This window comes from Eumetopias jubatus, unplaced genomic scaffold (genome assembly GCF_037043125.1).
Source record: "Eumetopias jubatus isolate StellerSeaLion01/CBP00866 unplaced genomic scaffold, mEumJub1_p1.0 scaffold_2, whole genome shotgun sequence".
In the NCBI taxonomy this organism is placed as follows: Eukaryota; Metazoa; Chordata; class Mammalia; order Carnivora; family Otariidae; genus Eumetopias; species Eumetopias jubatus.
Genome location: NW_028274808.1, coordinates 130,620,239 through 130,641,027, shown reverse-complemented (window position 1 = coordinate 130,641,027; position 20,789 = coordinate 130,620,239). Strand labels below are relative to the sequence as shown.

Below are 20,789 nucleotides of genomic sequence, written 5' to 3'. Positions count from 1 at the left end.
GAGCCTGCTTCTCCCTCTCCCTCTGCCTGCAGCTCCCCTGCTTGTTCTCTCTCTCTGTCTCTCTCAAATAAATAAATAAAATCTTAATAAATAAAATCTTTTAAAAAATTAAAAAAATAAAGGAAACTTCTATAAAATGTTAAGAGAATCCAATGACTAACAGACTATTATGTGCTTGTAATTTAAATTTTTATCAGCACCGTTTTATCCACTGATAAAAGCCAGGAAGGAAAACAAGTAACCTTTTATTTTATACCTTCATCCTAGCACTGAATGAATCTGATATTCATTCTCATACAATGACCTGACCTTGAATTTTTTGCTGAGGTCAAGAACACAGGGACTACACTGGGAAGTCCAAAGCATGCCCCAACGGAAGAAAGAGAGAAGGAAAATAACTGTCTACCCTTAGTTCCCTGAATCCTATTCCGGGTTTATACTGTGATCAATGAATATGGGTTGTGACACTTGTTTAAAGCACCTGTATTTGGTAGAAACAAGACTGTCTTCTCCAGTCTTAAGTGTATTAGGTCATATGGAGCTGTGCCTTTCTATGTTCTATACCTCTTTATAAATCTATCTGATGTTCTCTTCTTTATCATCTATTCCAATTGTTTGCATACATCCTCTACACAGTATTGGTATTGGACAAGAAATGGTTATATGAATATGTCCTTGAGCTACCAGGGCTGGTGACCTTGCTCATCCAGGAAGCATCATGGCACTGTGAAATGGAGGTATCCTTTTTTTTTTCTTTTTAGTTTGGACTCAAATCAAGAAGTGGCTTTCCTACCTAAGGAAGAGAAATATAATCCTTCCTATTGCCTAAGAACAGTGACAACAACTGGCAGAGGGAACACAGATGGGGACAGATGGCTTAGACTAGAGAGACATCTCCTGAGTCAATGGACATATGCCATTTCTGGATTACCATTTTACATCCCTAGCCATATAGGGATCACAAATACTTAGCTGTCCAAGGCAAATACAGCTGTAACTAGAGATATCTGAGAAAGACAGCTAGCAGGCCAAATGGAGTAACATTAATACCAAGGATACACATCATTCTCATAGCTCGCTCAGTCACTCTAGAAAGGACACATCAACCATATTTTGAAGATGTTCTCAGCTTTAGCCTTCAAAGATCATCTGGAGGAAAAAAGATCTTAAGATAAAATCCTGGTTCTCTTATAGCTCACATGCTCTGCCTCCTATCTGGGATTTGAAATTACAAGGATTTTAATCACCCATAAACTAAGCAGAGCTTAGTTTGCTCATGTAAATGTAAACTTGCTTATGTAAGGCCACCGAGAAGCTTAAATTAAAAACCAAAGCTTAACTAATGAAGTAATTTCTCTATTGGATTAGTTTGTTCAGGAACCATACAGTGAGACTGACAGGGGGTAATAAATGCACATTATTGATTCTGTACCTACCTGAAAAATTCCAAATAGGATTAATTTCATAAGAGTAAATCAATCCTGTCAAACAACTTTTATGACAGGTTTTGAGATTATCTTTATTTAGGAAGTGATTCATCTAGGGTCTCTTCACATAAAGGCAGTTACACCGATACATGGAATTAATAAGTAAATGCTACTTAATGATTTCCTTCCAATCCTACCCTTTTCAAGGTATTTGTTTACGAGTGTATTTTTTTACAATGAATTTTTATTAATTCACAACAAAATTTCTATTATACATTTGAATTAATTATATATAAGTTTGTAGACACAAGTATTTCAGAGAAAAAGATACAAAAAGTAGGTTGTATTTGAAAAGGAAAGCATGCTGGGTAGTTTGAATAATTTTCCAGAAAAAAAATCAAGGAATAGGTTTTGTAAAAAAGGGTTTTTTTTATTTCTTTTAAAAAATAAACCAGACTTACTGTAATCAAGACACTAAACAATTAACTCAATACTTCACTTAATTTACCTTTTACAGAATTATTTTTATGGTAACTTGCAATTAAAAATCAGAGATTAGAATTCTTTTAAATTTTGCCTACAATGGACTCAGGAAAATTTGCTGAACTTTTTTTTATCCCCCCAGAATGGGGAAAAACAATAACTCTATAAATGTCATGGTGGCCAGTTAGGAATATTCTATATACCCAAGTAAATAGGAGAACTTCTACTTAAAAGATTAAAGATTAGGAAAGGAACTCTAAAATTAATGCAATAACTTTTCTGGTTGGACAAACAAATGATCAAAGAAATTTCCATGACAGGGTGCCTGGGTGGCTCAGTTGGTTAAGCGACTGCCTTCGGCTCAGGTCATGATCCTGGAGTCCCAGGATCAAGTCCTGCATCGGGCTCCCTGCTCGGTGGAGAGCCTGCCTCTCTGCCTACTTGTGCTCTCTATCTCTGTCAAATAAATAAATAAAATCTTAAAAAAAAAAAAAAGAAATTTCCATGACATATTTTGGGTTAAAGGGGTTTTTCTTTTCACTGACAAAACAATTATGTACATTTTGGATTTTTCTTAATAAGGAAAACAAAATTTTACACATTAGACTCTTTATTCTGTCATATATATGATCTTATTTCTTCCTGGTTAAAATTTACTTAATTGATTATGTATTTTTATAATTATGAAAAATCAATAAAGTGATTTCTATTTTGAAAAATTATAGTTGGACATTGTATTTTACCCCTCAAAGCAACCAAGGAAAGATCTACTATATTCGACTATTTCCTATGATGTAGGCGGCAAACAATTCTGATTTAGTAGAAGCAAAACCCTGTACTAAAAAATATCAGTCAAGTAAGAGGATTGTCTTGAAAATTTGGGGATGAATATCACTTTGGATTAAATGTACTAAATAAAAAGTGCTTTTTAAGCAACCAGGTCCAGAAATAAAAACAAAGATAAAACCTGAGGGAAATGCAAGAAACAAGAGCATGGAAGCATGAGAACATCAAGAGCCCTGCTAAATGTTTCTCATGGTAGCCCAAAGGAGTAGACAACTTACCCTGGTTTTGAGAGATGGTTTTTGCATGTCTCTTTCTAAGTCTTTTGTTATAAGGATGTTAGGTAATGCGTTCTTACAACTGGCCTCCTATAAAAGAAGTATAAAAGAAATATTAGAAACCAAAGAACATTACCCTAACTGGAAATTACAATGCAGTAAAAAGCAATTTTTATGGGAGACCAAGGCATTTCTGGATTGAACTATTTATATCAGAAACGACTGACATTTGTCATGAGGAATCAAAATATTTCCTTTCTTATTTTTCACCTACAACAGTGAAGTAAGATAAGATGGTGATGGAGTAGGTGTGGGACACACAGAACATATATATTCAGAGATGACCGTTAAGAATCTCATCTACACTCTCATGTCACTTACATAACCACAGACAGCCCCCCTCTTCTTTGGAGATTTAGGTAGTTAATTCTCCAAGATATCAACCACCAAACTTAGAGTTTCTTTTCCTACCACTTTTTACAAATGGGTTCTGATTATGTAAATACTTTTTCTTAAACAAATTCCTTCAAATACTTTAGCAAACCACTATTGAATAGTGATAGTTTCATACAAACATCCTGAAGAAAGATATCTGAGTATTTGTTTCCAAAATTACTAAGCTTCTAAGTCCTTGGTTCACACCAAAATAGCACTTGCAAAGCTAGCAGAAATTACAAGAAGGCAGCTCACATGGAATTGGATTTACTATTTCTTTTTACATGATAAATAAAAACAATAATAATCTCATTTTTAAAAATACAAAAAAATACATTTTTAAAAATACTCACTTATCAATAGCCACTAATTTGGATAAATTTTCCATAAGTGATTTCATTGCCAAGTTAAGAGAGATAAATATATATAAGGAAGATTACAGACAACAATAAAACTATGGAGAAAGTAAGTTCAATTTCTTTCACTTGCTCTATAACCTTGACCTCTGTATCATATTTCTTCCCTTATTTTTTACCTACTACAGTGAAGCTGTCCACCATCCATCACTCCATTATCTAAATCATGGATTCCCCCCCATTTACCTAAGGGTTAATTAATTATAGTCTTTTAAACAATATTTTAGTCAAATACTTTACATTATTACTAAATTTTGCTGAAATTTTTTTATTTCTAAAGAGAACAGTATATTATTAGGATAAAATGTCCCTAAAGAAAATACTACTACTACTTGCTACCAAAAAATACTTACTGAATCTTGGGATGTATGAGGCACTATGCTAAAGTCTTTGCATTAATGCCATTTTTGCCCCCTCCATAACCCTATTAGGATTAGGTACTATTATCATCATTCATTCCCCTTTTAAGGATAACATAAAATCTGCAGAAGTAACTTGCCCAACATCACACGGGACTCAAAGATAGCTCTGTGTAAACTTATGAACTCATATCACCTTTAAATGAGATCTCCAATATCCAATACACTTGACATCTTAAGCCATTAGGTTGTAGAGCCATAACATTTTAAAACCAAAAGAGTTTTTAAAAATCAGCTAGTCTGCCCCGCTCCTCTAATTTTACAGATGGGGGACTTGAGGACATCTGAGATGATGCACCCAAGATCACACAGAGAGTGGCAGAGCTGAGACCCCTGCCTGGACCATAAGGCTGTATGTCGCACCTGTTCCCAGCTTTGTGCTAGGGAGAAATGTGACCAGACTCGGAGGGGATCAAGAGCCTCCTCTAAGCTGGGGGTAGCTGTGGGACTGCCAACACTCCCAGCTGCCTGTGGCCTCACGTACAGCTGTATGGAAGGACCCAAGGGTACATTTCTGAGCTCTCCAAATAAGCCTGCATTCCAGTCCTACCCTTTCCCACAAGTCACAACACCTGCCGGCGGTAAGCTGCTTACTGGAAATAGTGAATGAACCCATTCCCACTTCTGACTCACTGTGAGAGGGATAAACTATATCCAGCATGACATTTAGGAGACCCAAGTGATTAACTGTATAATCTATTGCGTAATTTGACTACACTGGATAATATAATTATGCTTAATCCTTATACCCCCTGTTAAAACTACTGGGATGTAAATGTTAGAATGTGATGAGAAGAAAAAAGGCTGACTCTTAAGGGAAACTAATAGGAATCTCTGACCTTTGTTTATGATTGTCTGAGTGTTTACAAATGCCTACAATTCTTTCTTCCTTATGCATAGGCTAAAAGGGACAGTGTTTCTTTATTACTCTTAACTCCCCACCCTGTCCCTGTGAAATCAATGAGTACAAGGCTGATAGCTTTTCCCCATAAAACTTTGAAAACCTTTTCTGAAAATTTTTATCTGAAAATGCCACTTAGATGAATTATGTTTAATTTTTGTTTTAGGACGTTACATTCCGACAACAGAGATTAAGTAAAATTTAGTAGTCAGGGCACTGAAGTGGCAGTCAAGAGATCTGACTTCTCATCCTGGTTCTCTAACCAACCAGCTATAGAACTCAGGCAGGCATTTTAACCTTTTGGACATCCCTTGGTTCAAGGATTTCTAAAACAAAGGCACTGGATTAGGTGAGCTCCAAGAAACTTTTCTGGGTCTTAAATTTCAAGATTTTCGGATTCTTTCAAGAAGAAGCAATATTTGTTGACAAAAAGGTAACCCACGACCTGTTCAGAGTTGCATTCCCAATGCCCCACGAGACTGCTGCAAAGTGCTGGTGTCCACCCAGGAGGCTCCGGGGCCACAGAGGGAACATCTCCTGCAGGGCTAATGTTACTCAAATTTCTGGAGAAAAATTAATACATTCCACTAGTAGCTTAAATAAGTAACTGGAAATAATTTCCTGTATTTGTTTAAGACAGATATATTACGGAGTTAAGTGAGAAACATTTTTTTTTTAAGATTTTATTTATTTATTCATGAGAGACAGAGAGACAGAGAGAGAGAGGCGCAGAGGGAGAAGCAGGCTCCCAAGAAGCAGGGAGCCTGATGTGGGACTCGATTCCAGGACCCTGGGATCATGACCTGAGCCGAAGGCAGACACTTAACCATCTGAGCCACACAGGTGCCCCAGTGAGAAACATTTTCAAGATAAAACTTTTTTACAGTTATACCTTTACAAAGCCATTTACACTGGTGGGTATATACTTAAGAGAATTAAAAACAAAGGTCCAAACAAAAACTTGTAGACAAATAGTCATAGCAGCATTATTTATAATAGCCAAAAGGTGGAAACAACCCAAATGTCTATAAAACAATGAATGTATAAAGAAAATATGATATAACTCACAATGGAATATTACTCAGCTATAAAGAGGACTGAAGTATGGATACCTGCTAAACATAGATTAACTTTGAAAACATTACGCTAAGTGAAAAAAGCCAAACATAAAGAGACATATGTTGTATGAATCCACGTATATACTGAATGTCTGGAATAAGGCAAATAGTGACAGAGTGGTGGCTAGAGGCTAGAGGGAGGGGAGGGATTCCTAATGGGTCCAGTCCATATGGGTTTTTTTTTTCAGGTGATAAAAATGTTCTGGAATTAGGTAATGGTTGCATAATTTTGTGAACATTCTTTTTTTTTTTAAGATTTTATTTATTTATTTGACAGAGAGAGACACAGAGAGAGATGGAACACAAGCAGGGGGAGTGGGAGAGGGAGAAGCAGGCTTCCCACCGAGTGGGGAGCCTGACACGGGGCTCCATCCCAGGACCCTGAGATCATGACCTGAGCCAAAGGCAGATGCTTAACGACTGAGCCACCCAAGCACCCCCTTTGTGACCATTCTAAAAAACAATAAATTGTATATTTTAAGCAGGTTTATCTTATGGCATGTGAATGATATCTAATTTTTTTTTAGTAAGTCATTTAAACCCCCACACTCCGAGGACAAAGGAAGAGACCTTGAGTTTGCTTGAACTCCTCCTTTTGAACTTCTTTGAAAAGGTTTGAAGGGGGAATGATTTGTGTTTGTTAAGTATTAAAGTGTATGTGGGCATAAAAATTCACTCAACAAATATTAACTGAACCCTATCATGTGTGGCATTCCAATGCTAGTCATTGGGGAAGGTAATGATAAACACATCAGACCCGATTACAGGGTATATTTATATTTAAACATTTCATCTGCTTAAGTGACTTAATTGATTGCTCACTCTAATGACTTTTGTGCAATAACCAATTGTTTAAACCAGCTGTGTCACCTTGGTATCCTGAAAACACCATTTAAAAATACAATAGGGATGGAAAAAATACTTTATCACAGCTTTGTTGGCCTTACTATTCAACTACTAATGACATGAAAAAATGGACAAGTACTCACTGTTTCTTCAGCGGAGCACACTACTCCCACAGTTATTCACAGGCTTGTTCCTTATTTCATCCAGGTCTTTGTTCAATTTCACTAAAGAGGATTCCCTTCCTGGAACACCTTAACTAAATTGCCACTGCTCTCCCTCCCACTTAATGCGCTCTCTCTCCCTTCTCTATATTTCTTCATAGTCATCAGCAAAATATGACTTTAATACTTACTGATTCTAAAACTGATGGTTGCCATAGGGGAGGGAGTATGTGGGTGGGCGAAATAGGGGAAGGGGCGTGAGAGATACAGGCTTCTGGTTATGGAATGAATGGGAGTAAAAGTCTCAGCATAAGGAATATAGTCAGTGATACTGTAATAGTGTTGTGTGAGGACACGCGGTAGCCACAGTTGTGGTGAACATAGCATAGTGTATAAACTTGTTGAATCACTATGTTGTACACTTGAAACTAACATTGTGGGTCAACCATACTAAGAAAAAAAAATTAAAAGAAAATATAGGTTCTCATTCTTTGTCCATCTCACCCTCTTCTGTGAGAGGACTGGGTCAGTCCTCCTTATGCATAGATCCACAGGGCTAGAACCATGAGCCCCTACTAGAACCTAGTAGGGGCTCAAGTGCTTAAGTGAATGGGTAGACCAAATGATTGAGTAATATCCCTTTTCTAACCTTTCACAATACCCTGGGCATTCTTCCTGTTTTCAGTTCTCTCCTTAATCAGCTTACATTTCATGATTCTTCATTCCTTTGCTAATACACTTAATTTTCTTCATCCTGTTTCTAATCATTGTATTCATCTGGAAAAAGTACAACCTTGGACAAATCTAGCTATATGCCTTCTCTGTGCTAAGAATTAAGCAAATGAAAGTGGTTGGGGGAAAAGTATAGAATTAGTTGACTGTTTTATGTTAAATTTATTATCATCAATCTTGAGTGAGTCCTCTCTAATGCATGGCAATTCTGTTATACTTCTTTAGTAACTCGACTTTCCACCCTCCAACATGACATTTCATGTCTTCTCTTTTCTCAAACCTCTTTCCATCCATTCTCACTTCATAGCTCATTGGGAAAACAGAAGACTGGAATAGATGCTACTCACTGCCTCACCATCAAATCTGCAAACATTCCATCCTTTCTGCCTTCCCTCCAGTTACAATGAAAGAGAAGATGCTGGTCCTATCAGCCATTCTCTCCACACACTCCCCACTCCTGGGGATCTTATCTCCTCTTATTTTCTCAAGGATTTCCCTCCCTCAATTATCCCCTCATTCCCTCTCTACTAGATGGTTCCCATTAATCACAAGTGTGCTCTGGAATTGTATCTTTTTGGTTTGTTTTTAAAACAAAACTTCCTTAATCTCATTTCTCCCACTAGTTATGGACCATTTCTTGGCTTTCCTTTATAGCTAACTCCTTCAAAACAGCTGTCATCACTATCTCTACTTCTTTATTTTCAAAGCCCTCAAATCTGTTTTGTTTTGTTTCTTATCACCACTCCGCAGAAAGTGATGAAACTGCCCCAGCTTAGTCTCTGTCTTACTCAGGTTCTTAGCAACATCTGATCCAGGTAACTAGTTATTCTTGAACTACTCTCTTCCATTAGCTGCCAGGACATCACTGGTAGGAAAAAAAAATTCCTATCTCACTGACCAACTCTATATAGTCTCCTTCGTTGCTGCTTCTCCACTATATATACAATCAAGTTACGTATCTATTGCTTATTGGCTTATTGTCTGTATCATTAACTACATAGAAGTTCTATGAAAGCAAATAATTGGTTTCCTTTACTCACTACTGTGACTACAATGCCATAGAAAAGTGCCTAGTAGAGTAAGAGCTCAATAAATACATGTTGAATAAATGGCTGAAGTTGGAATGACTCAAGAGTTGATATAAATTAGTCTTCCTTTCCCAAATAGTACAGTGATTTCAATCACTTTCATGGCTTTTAAATCAACCAACACACTAATGACTCCCAAATTCCACTTGTCTTTGATGTTTCTCCTGAGTTCACATCACTTTTATCTAACTGCCTACTTGGCAACTCTACTTGGCTGTCTAATAAGCTTCTAAACTTAGTATGTCCAAACCTGAGCTTATACTTTATCAGCAAAAAAAAAATCTGTCAGTCCTTGAGTCTTCCCCTGATTAACAGATGGCACACAGTTGCTCAACCCAATGTCTTAATCTACCTTAATTCTTCCCTTTCCTGCCCACATCAAACCCACCATCAAGTGCAGTCAGTGCTACCTCCAAAATAAACTGGGATTTATTCATTTGTATGCACAAAGCCACCCCAGTCCTAACCATCACTGTTCACTTAAATTATTTCAATCATTATACCTTCCACAAGGCTTGTATATGTAAATGGGATGGTGTTACTCCTCTATCAAGGTCTTATCATTATTCCTGGACTAAAATTTAAACTCTTTGCCATAACCTACACAGCCCTGGCCCAGCTCTTCCTTACTTCTCTAACCTCCATCTCATACCATTTACCCTCTCCTTCACTATGCCTCAGTCACATTAGCCTTCTTTTATTCCAAGTCCCTTCCTACCTTCAAGTGTTCACTCTTTATGTTTTCTCTTCCTGGAATGCCTTTCTACCATCTTTTTTTTTTTTTTTTTTTAGCACAGCTGGGGCGCCTGGGTGGCTCAGTTGGTTAAGCACAGCTGCTGCATTCTTATCCTTCAGCTCCTGTGTCACCTCCTCAGAGAGACCTTCTTTAACGATCCCATCTCAAGTGGCTGCCCCGACTGTGCTCTTATTAACCTGCTTTTTTAAAAATGCAGTACTTATTCAAAGTTGTAATTAACAATTTTATTTATATTTCTTTGTCTGTCACTCCCAGTAGACTTTGAGGTTCATGAGGTCAAGAATTTGATTAACGTATCCTCAGCATCTAGTTGGTATTTAATATGTATTTGTTAAATGAATAAACATAACAATGTCGACTTCTACATCTCCCATCCCATTAGTATTAATTTCCAGCCATTAAAGAAATGTGATGGATTTCTATGATATTAGAAATCCGATAATAATATATTTTCTTATAACCTAAAGTAATATAATGGTGGGTGAGGGTAGTTGAAAAGAAGCTATTATGACAAGGAGGTAGCTGTCAGCTGTATTTGGTGTGCCGGGGTCCAAACCATAACAGGTGATTTGGTTAGATTTAGTGACAGGGAGAGCAGATGACAGAGAACAATAATGATATGATTACAAGTTGAGACAGCAATGTTGATATGATCACAAGTTGAGGTAATAGCCTGTGCCTGAGGCCTCCTATAGGAAAGAACATACACAACAGTGCTACTTTGCACATAACCAGAACCCAACTAATGAGACTGGCTGATTACAGACCACTCTTTACAATGCCATAAAACTCTCCTCTGCGACTTATCTCTATCTGCAAAATGAATCTTAATTTGACTGTAAAAAAAAATGTTTTCTTAAAACTCAAAAGCAATAGGATGTTACCTTTACATAAATAAACAGAGCAAACTGAATAAGAAAACAGCACTTTCTAGACCTTCACTATGTATACCTTTGGGAAGAAATCTGTGATTCTTAGGCATGGGTCAGGGAAACAGAACCAACGGAAGTGAGAAGTAGTCAAACCCTGGACATGTTTTGAACTTACTACATTTACATTGTAAACTGCAACTACAATATTCACACATATAACCTTAATTGTCTTTTAAGTCTACTAAAAATGGCTTTACAGAAAATGGCAAGTCATTTCAACTTAAAACAGGAATGAGCATGGAATTGTCACAAAAACTGGTTAAATCAAAGTTCATTTTATACATCATTAAGCATTAGTGTTTGGACACTAGATCTTAATATTACAATCCAGTACAGGGTTTCCTATAGCTCCTTGGTCACCTCTTTGGAGAGGCTCTCATCAAAAACAACCTCCCCAGTTACTGTCAATCTGCTTTATTTTTGCCACAGTATTTATCACTTTAAGATTGGTTTAGGTGTCTGTTTGTTATTATGGTGATTTCAGATATAATCTTAATATCTGTGCTTTTCATTGATAATCTAGCCCACCATGTTTTCTTCATTCATAGTCTTGACTTGGAAAAGCTCTACTTTTTATTGCTGTGCAGAGGGGTTTGAATAGTGATCTACCACCATTGGCAAGATAGCAAGTGTGAGACTCAGGAACTTTTCATTTGCTGTTCCCCCTGCCTGGAATGCTCTCTTGCCCCAGAAGTTTCCATGCCTTGCTCCACCACATCATTTGATCTCTGCTCAAATGCTAGCTCAGGGGGACCTTCCTTCACTTTTCTATATAAAGTAGTGCCCTGAACTTCTCTCTCTTCTTTCATATACCATTAATGTCAAGTCCTTATCATGGTTTAATTTTCTTGCAGAATCTATCACCAAACGGCATATTAATTTCCTTAATTGTTTACTGTGTACCCTGGCCTAAAGGCAAACCCATAAGAACAGGGATTTTTTTTTTTTTTTTTTAATTCACTGTTATTTCTTCAGCTCATAGAATACTGCCTGGCTGTATAACAGGCATTCAATAAATGCTTGTTGAATGAACAGACTGATGAAACAAAAACAACCTCTTCTGATCCTTCTCTCCTTCAGTTTATCCAACTCACGGATGTCAAATTTTCTAATTTAGAACTCCAATGCAAGTCACTCCTTTCCTGACAAGTTCTAGTTCCTTCCACCTACCAGAACAAATTTAAACTCTTATTTCTACTATCCAAAGGCCTTCAGCCCACTCTTCTTGTCTTATCTGCTCCACACATACATTATAACCTGGGTCACTTGTTGCTTGTGCCAGTTACATATAAGCTTGTCCCATTCCCCATCCCTGACTTTAATATGTAAAGGGCATTTCAGTCTTTTTTGCCTCTTACAGCACAAAGTGGATGACTAATGTTTTTGCATGTCTGGCATTCATTTTCCCTTAATTTAAGGGAAGACAGAAGAAACCACCCTTCTACTGGTCACAGTGTTTCAAAGTATGTCTCTGACCAACCTCACATTGCTGTATATTAGATCTCCAGAACTCATCTTGCAAAACTGAAACTCTGTACCCCTTAACCACACTTCTGCTTGTCTCCTTCTACAAGCCTCTGTCAACCACCAATATACTCTTAGCTTCCAGGAGTTCAACTTTTTAAGATTTCCACATACAAGTGAGATCATACATTATTTGTCTTTGTACGACTGGCTTACTTCATGTACCATAATGTCCTCCAGGTTCATCCATGTTGTCACAAATGGGAGAATTTCCTTCTTTTTTATGACTAATACTCCACTGTAGATATATACATCATATTTTATTTACCCATTCGTCAATGGACATTTACATTATTTCCATATCTTGGCTATTGTGAATAATGCTGCAATGAACATAGGAGTGCAGATATCCCTTTGAGACACTAATTTCATTTCCTTGGATATGCACCCAGAAGGGAGAATGCTGGGTCATATGGGATTTCTATTTTTATTTTTTGATGAACCTGCACATAGTTTTCCATAATGGCTAACCAATTTACATTTCCATCCAGTACAAGGGTTCCCTTTTTTCCACATCCTCATCTACAATTTTTATCCTGTCTTTTTGATAATAGCCATTCTAAGAGATGTAAGATAATATCTTGTTGTGGTTTTGCTTTGCATTTCCTTGATGATTAGTGATGTTGAGTAGCTTTTCATGTACCTGTTAGCCATTTGTATGCTTTCTTTGGGAAAATGTCTACTTGGATCCTTTGCCCACTTACTATTTTCTTTTTGCTATTGAGTTATATGAATTTTTTTATATTAATCTCTTATTGAATATATGGTTTGCAAATATTCTCTCTCATTCTGTAGGCTGCCTCTTCCTTTTGTTGATGGTTTCCTTTGCTGTGCAGAATACTACAAAGTTTGGGTTTTAGTTTGATGTAGTCTCACTCATTTTTGCTTTTGTTGTCTGTGCTTTTGGTGTCATATCCAAAAAAAATCATTGCCAAGGCCAATGTCAAGGAGTTTGTCCCCTATATTTTCTTCAATGTGTTTTATAGTTTGAGGTCTTATGTTTAAGCCCTTAATCCGTTTTGAGTTACTTTTTATGTATGATGTAAGATAAACGTCTAATTTCATTCTTATGCATGTAAATATCCAGTTTTCTTAGCACTACTTATGGAGGAGACTGTCCTTTACCCATTAGTTATTCTTGGCACCCATGTGGAAGATCAGATGACTATAGATGCATTGATTTCTATTTGGACTCTTTATTTCATTTTGTGGTCTATATGTCTGCTTTTATGCCAGTATCATACAGTTTGATTACTATAGTGTGATGCCACCAGCTTTGCTCTTCTCACTCAAGATTGCTTTGGCCATTTGGGGATTTTCATGGTTCTGTATGAAATTTAGGACTTTTTTTTTTTCTATTTCTGTAAAGAACATCATTAAGATTTTGATAGGGATTGCATTGAATCTGTGGGTCATTCTGGGCAGTACAGACTTAACAATATTCTTCCAATCCATGAATGCAGGATGTGTTTGCATTCGTTTGCATTATCTTTTTACTTCATCACTGTTTTATAATTTTTAGTGTACAAGTCTTTCACCTCTTGGTTGAGTTTATTCCTCGGCATTTTATTGTTTTTGTTGCTAATATGAATAGGTGTTTTCCTAATTTCCTTTTCAGATATTTTGTTGTTTGTGTATAGAAACATGACTAATTTTTTATGTTGGTTTTGTATCTTGCAACTTTACTGAATTCATTTATTAATTCTAACAGTTTTTTGAGGGGGCATAGTTTTTAGAGCTTTCTATATATAAGACCATATCATCTGCAAAGAGACCATCCCACCTCTTCTTTTCAGACTTGATTCATTCTGCCTATCTATTTTTTTTAATTGCTCTGGCTAGGATTTCTGGTACTGTGTTGGGACCTGCAGTGTCAGGAATGGGCATTCTTGCCTTGTACCTGATTTTGGAGGGAAAGCTTTCAGTATTTCCCCATTATGATACTACCTATGGGCTTGTCAGATATGGCCTTTATTGTGTTGAAGTAAGTTCCTTCTATACCTATTTTTTAAGGGATTTTATTATGAATGTTTTGTGTTTTTTCTGCATTTACTGAAATGATTACATGTTTCCCCTTTAGTTTTGTTAATGTGGTGTATATCACATTGACTGATCTGTGTACATTGAAATATCCTTGTATTTCAGGAATAAATCTCACGTGGTCATGTTGTATGATCCTTTAACGTGCTATAGAATTTGGTTTGCTAGTATTCCCTACTCAGGACTTTTGCATCTCTGTTCCTCAGTGATATTGGGCTGTAATCTTTTTCAAAGATTTATTTTTTGAGAGAGAGAGAGCATGAGCAGTGGGGAGGAGCATAGGGAGATGCAGAGAATCCCCAAGCAGGCTCCCTGCTGAGTGTAGAGCCTGACACGGGGTTCCATCCCAGGACTCTGGGATCATGACCTGAGCCAAAATCAAGAGTTGGACACTTAACTGACTGAGCCACCCATGAGCCCCTGGGCTGTTTTCTTATGGTGACTTTGTCTGCTGTAGTATCAGGGCAAGGCTGACCTCATAACATGAGTTTGAAAGCATGCCCTCTTGCTTATTGGAAGAGTTTAAGAAGGATTCATATTGCTTTTTTTGCTGTATCTTCTGTGAGAATGAAGACCATGCTCAGCAATCAATCAACATTTCAGAAAATGTTGACATCACTCTGAAGTGTCGTCTGAAGCACTGTTTATGTGAGGGGCCCCAGAGGCACTCTGAAGGGGGATTTTAATCCCATCAGTGTAGAACTCAGTCTCCTTGAAAAGACAAAGAAGAGGCTCCAGGTTGACAAATGGTGGGAAAATAGGAACTGACCACTATTTGTACTATCTGTAGCCATGTATAGAACATGATTGAAGTGTTATACTGGGCTTCCATTACAAGATGGGGATGGTGTATGCTCCCTTCCCCATCAATGTCATTATTCAGGATAATGGTTTGCTTGTTGAAATCCAAAATGTGATGGGAGAAAAATACATCCACAGGGTTTGAATGAGGCCAGCTATTGCTTGTTTAGTATCTCAAGCTCAGAAAGATGATTAATTTCTGAAGGAAACAACACGGTGAACTTGTATCAAATTCAGTTGCTTTAATTCAGCAAGCCACAACAGTTAAAAACAAGGATATTGGAAAAATTTTGCATGGTATCTGTTTCTGAAAAAAGAACAGCTCAGCAGGCTGATAAGATCAAAACTGTCCAGCTACAGAAAGAGCAGGATGTCAGATGATTCCTCTAACTTATTTGTGATATTTTAAAGATGGAATAAAAGTTGTGTGTTAAAAAAAAAGGAGGAGGACTGGTATTAAATCTTCTTTGAAAGTCATCTGGTATTGCACTTTTTGTTGTTGCTGTTGAAAGTTATTTGATTACTGATCCAATCTCCCATGTTTTCTATTTCTTCTTGATTCAATTTTGATAGGCTGTATGTTCCTAGAAATTTATTCATTTCTTCTAGGGTATCCAATTTGTTGGCACATAGTTGGTCACAGTAATCCCTTATGATCCTTTTTATTTTTGAGGTAGCCACTGTAATATCTCCTCTTTCCTTCTGATTTTGAGTCTTCTTTCTTCTTAGTAAGTCTAGTTAAGGGTTTGAATTTTTTTTTTACCTTTCCACACAAAACTTAGTTTTGTTGATTTTTCTATCATTTTTCTGTTCTTTATTTAGGCTCTAATCTTCATTATTTCCTTTATTCTGCTAATTTTGGGTTTACTCTGTTCTTTTCCCAATTCCTTGATTGTAAAGTTAGGATGTTTGAGAAATTTGTTTTTTAATGTAAGCATTTATCAAAATAAACTTCCTCCTAAGCATCTTAAATGTTCCTCCTTCCTTTTTGTAGCATTTTATAAGTTTTGGTAAGTTGTGTTTTTGTTTTTATTTGTTTTAAGATGCTTTTTAAACTCTCTTTCAATTTCCTCTGTGACCCAATGTTGTTCAAGAATGTATCATTTAGTTTCCAAGTATTTGTGAATTCTCCCATTTTCTTACTGTTATTGATTTCCAGTTTCATTAAACTGAAGTTGAAAAGATACCTGGGATGATTTCAGTCTTCTTAAATTTGTTAAGATTTGTAGTGTCATCTAAGATGTAATTGATCCAGGAGTATTTGGATCTTAGATTAGGTCTATTTGGTCTATGATGTTCTTTAAGTCAGCTGTTTCTTTATTAATTTTTGTCTGGATATTCTATCTTTTATTGAAAGTGGGGTTGAAGTTTCCTAGTATTATTGTATTGCTGTCAATTTCTCTCTTTAGATCTGTATTTGCTTGATATATTTAGGTCCTCTAATGTTGGGCACACATATGTTTACAATTGCTAAATCTTCCTGAACTGGCCATTTTATCATTATAATATGTCCTTCTCTGTCTTAGAGAGTTTTTGACTTGAAGTTTATTTTTTTTCTTGATATAAGTATAGCCACACTTAGTTTCTTTTGACTTTTTTTTTTTTTTAGATTTATTTATTTGAGAGAGCAAGAATGAGAGAGAGAGAGAGTACATGAGAGGGGAGAGGGTCAGAGGGAGAAATAGGCTCCTCGCCAAGCAGGGAGCCTGATGCGGGACTCGATCCCAGGACTCCGGGATCATGACCTGAGCTGAAGGCAGTCGCTTAACCAACTGAGCCACCCAGGCGCCCCTCACACTTAGTTTCTTTTTGTTACCATTTTCAGTCAATACTTTTTTTCCATTCTTACACCTTCAGCATCTGTGTGTCCTTATACCTAAAGTGAGACTCTTGTGGAGAGTATATTGCTAGATATTCAATTGACTGATTCTTTTTTTTCAAGTTTTTAATTCTAGTTAGTTAACATACAAGGCAACATTGGTTTCAAGAGTAGAATTGAGTGATTCATCACATACATATATCACCTAGTACTCATCACAAGTGCCCTCCTTAGTACCCATCACCCCCATTTAACCCATCCTCCTACCCACGTACCCTCCAGCAACCCTCAGTTTGTTCTCTATAGTCAAGAGTCTGTTTTATGGTTTGCCTCTCTTTTTCCCCCCATGATCATGTTTCTTAAATTCCACATATAAGTGAAATCATATGGTGTTTGTCTTGTGACAAATCTAGCTACCTATCTATCTATCTATCTATTTATCTATCTCATATCTTCTTTATCGACTGCTGAAGGGATGTTGGTTTTTTTTAAATCCATTCAGTCACTCTGCCTTTTGGAGAATTTATTCCAATTTTTAATCCAATTTATACTTAACTGTTGATAGGTGAGGACTTACTGTCATTTTGTTCATTGTTTTCTGTTTTGATTTGTTCCTCTTTTCTTCTGTTATCTAATTTTTTTGAAGAGATTTGCTCTGGTTGTTTTCTCATCTTCTGTGTGACTATTAGTTTTTTTTTTCATTGTGGTTATCTTGAGATTGCATACAATACTTCTATAGTTATAGTAATCTATTTTAAATTGATAACCATTTAACTTCAGTCACATAGAATTCTACACTTTTACCATCCCTGGTACACTTTGATTTCCTATAGTCAGAGGTTGCTTCTTTTTAAATTGTATATCCAATAATAAATTATCTTTTAACTTTTATTTTAGGATTAGAAGTAATTTACACATCACTATTATAATGTAATGCTATTCTGCATTTGTCTATATTTTTACTTTTACAGTGAGATTTATGCTTCTGCCTTGTTTACCATGTTTGCTGGTTTAACAGATTTTATTCATTTATTTTAGAGAGAGAGAGAATGCGTGGGCGCGTGGGGGTAGGGGCAGAGGGAGAGGGAGAGAATCTAGAATAGATTCCATGCTCAGCAAAGAGTTGGACACAGGGCGCAGAGTCCCATTTGGGGCTTGACCTCACGAGTCAGAGACCATGACTTGAGCTGAAACCAAGAGTTGGGCACTTAACCAACTGAGCCACCCAGGTGCCCATGTTGATGTTTTTTATTTCAATTTGAAGATCTCTCTTAAGCAGTTCTTTTAAGGCAGTGTAGGGTTGACAAATTTCCTCAGTTTTTGTTTGTCCCTTGGTTTGTTATTTATCTCTCTTTCATTCTTTAAAGGATAATTTTTCCAGGTATCCTATTTTTGTTTTTGTTTTATTTTAGTACTTTGAATACATCCTTCTACCTCTCCTTTCCTACAAGGCTTCTTCTGAGAAATCCACTGATATCTTAGTGTGTGGGGGGGTCCCCTATATGTGATGAGTCATTTTTTCTCTTTCTACTTCGAAAATTCTTCACCCTTGATTTTTGACAATTTGATTATAATGTATCTCATTATAGTGTTCTTTGAGTTGATCTTATTTGAAGTCCTTTGAACTTCACAAATCTGGATGCCCATTTCCCTCCTCAAATTTGGAAAGTTTCCAGCCTTTTTTTTTTTTTTTTTTTTTTAAATAAGCTGGCTACCCCTTCTCTCTGTTTTCTCTTCTGGTACTTCTATAATGCACACATTGATTCACTTGATGTCTCATAAATCCTGTAGGCTCTCTTCATTCTTTTTCATTCTTTTTAATCCTGTGACTGGCTAATTTCAATTGACTTTTATTGAGTGTGCTGATTCTTTCTTCTCCTTGACTGAGTCTGCTGTTGAAGCTCCCTACTGCATTTTTTTTTTTTTTCCATTTCATTCATTATATTCTTTTGCTCCAGAATTTGACTGGTCCTTTTTATGATTTCTCTTTGTTTAACTTATTTTGTTCATGTATTGTTTTCCTGATTTCACTGAGTTGTCTCCCTGAATTTTCTCATAGTTTGCTGAACTTCTTTAATTATTTTGAATTATTTGTCAGGCATTTCATAGGTCTCCATTTCGTTGAGGGTCAATTCCTGGGAATTTTCTGTGTTCCTTTGCTACTTTCATGTTTCCTTGATTTTCCATGTCCTTTACTACCTGGCATTGGTGTCTGCACTCAGCTGTTGCAAGCGATAGCAGAGACTACAGGGGTCCTCAGCAGTGAAGGCTGTGGTTGTCAATGGGGCAATGAGGGCTGCTGGGGTCCTTTGGCTCTCCTTTACCTCCACAGAGGGAAGTGAAAGCCAAGAGGATCCTTCTTGGTATCAAGCTGTGCTGTGGCCCATGGAATAAGCCAATACAGGTAAACTGCTTCTTATACTTATCTATGTGGCTCTTGGGTTTGGTGCTGCACTGGTTGCTGGAGCTTCTTCACTGTACCCTGAATTTTCCCTGAGCTATTTTCATCCATTAGTTGTCAAATCATTGTTTTTGTGGGCAAACCAGGGTTGGGGCCTCCTACACCGCCGTCTTACTCATGTGCTCAGCTTTGCTTTTTTTTTTTTTTAAGATTTTATTTATTTATTTGACAGAGAGAGACACAGTGAGAGAGGGAACACAAGCAGGGAGGGTGGGAGAGTGATAAGCAGGCTTCCTGCGGAGCAAGGAGCCCGATGTGGGGCTTGATCCCAGGACCCTGGGATCATGACCTGAGCTGAAGGCAGATGCTTAACGACTGAGCCACCCAGGTGCCCCTCAGCTTTGCTTTTTATTCTGTGAAATACTCCATGTACTTCCAAACAATTCTTTTATTTTTTGTTTTTTTTAGTCTGATTTTAGCCAAAGTTGCTTTTTGTTGTTTTCAACCAAAATACTTTAAGTCATACAAGTATTTATTAAAGTGTCACTTTATAGTGTGGTCACTCAGTAGAAAACTGTGGAATCAAATCTTACAATGATGATGATGATGACAATCAAAATATAATACTGGCTATCACTTAATATAGTGCTTACTCCATGCATGGCATTTTTCTAAGTAGTTATTATACATTTATTCATTTGACCCTCACAATAACCCTCTGAAATATATACTTTTGCTGTCTAAATTTCTTATATACAGAAACTGAGGTACAGAAAGTAAAAGTAGATTATCCAAGGTCACACACCTAGTAAGTGGCAGAGCTGGAATTTGAAACTAAGCAGTCCATCTCCAGAGGCCTGCTACTAATTGTATAAAATAATGGTTCTCTAGAAGAATCCTTTGTATCTAATTAGATAAGGAAAAGTTGCAGGTTAGGTAACCCCAAAAGTAAACTAAAACAGGAATATTTAAAAATGACACATATAAATAATAATTATTTTTTTTTACTTTATAAATCTTCAATGTTCATTTATTTTCCAGTCTTTTGAATATGGGCATTTGTTTGGGAATGTCCAAGAGCTTGGAATTCCACACCTTCTTCCTTGTATAAACCATAATGTATCCCTTATGTGGAGTAAAAATATAAAGCCTTTAAATCTTTATCAAGTCTCTCCAATGTATTCAACTTTTACAACAGAAATAATTCTTTGTGTACATAATACCATCTCTTTGCGTGCTCCATGTCCTCTCCTTATGCACCAGGAAGACTATACTTCTAGCCTCCCTTACAGTTAGGTAGGAAGCAGTAAGACTAAATCTGCTCAATGGAATGTAAGAAGTATGTTAAGCCACTTCCAGGTGTAGTCATAAAACTATTCCATATTATTCTTAACCCCTTCTTTTTCTGCTGAAGCAACTTTGGAGGAC

General features: G+C 36.7%; 1 long non-coding RNA gene across 1 annotated transcript in view; it reads right to left on the bottom strand.

The window, feature by feature from the left end:
- Positions 1–20,789, bottom strand: part of LOC148164891 (uncharacterized) — a 79,322-nt gene that overhangs the window by 43,793 nt on the left and 14,740 nt on the right. Inside the window, exon 2 of the long non-coding RNA XR_015767788.1 lies at positions 2,975–3,061. This is a non-coding gene — a long non-coding RNA (uncharacterized LOC148164891). The remainder of the gene's footprint in view (positions 1–2,974; positions 3,062–20,789) is intronic.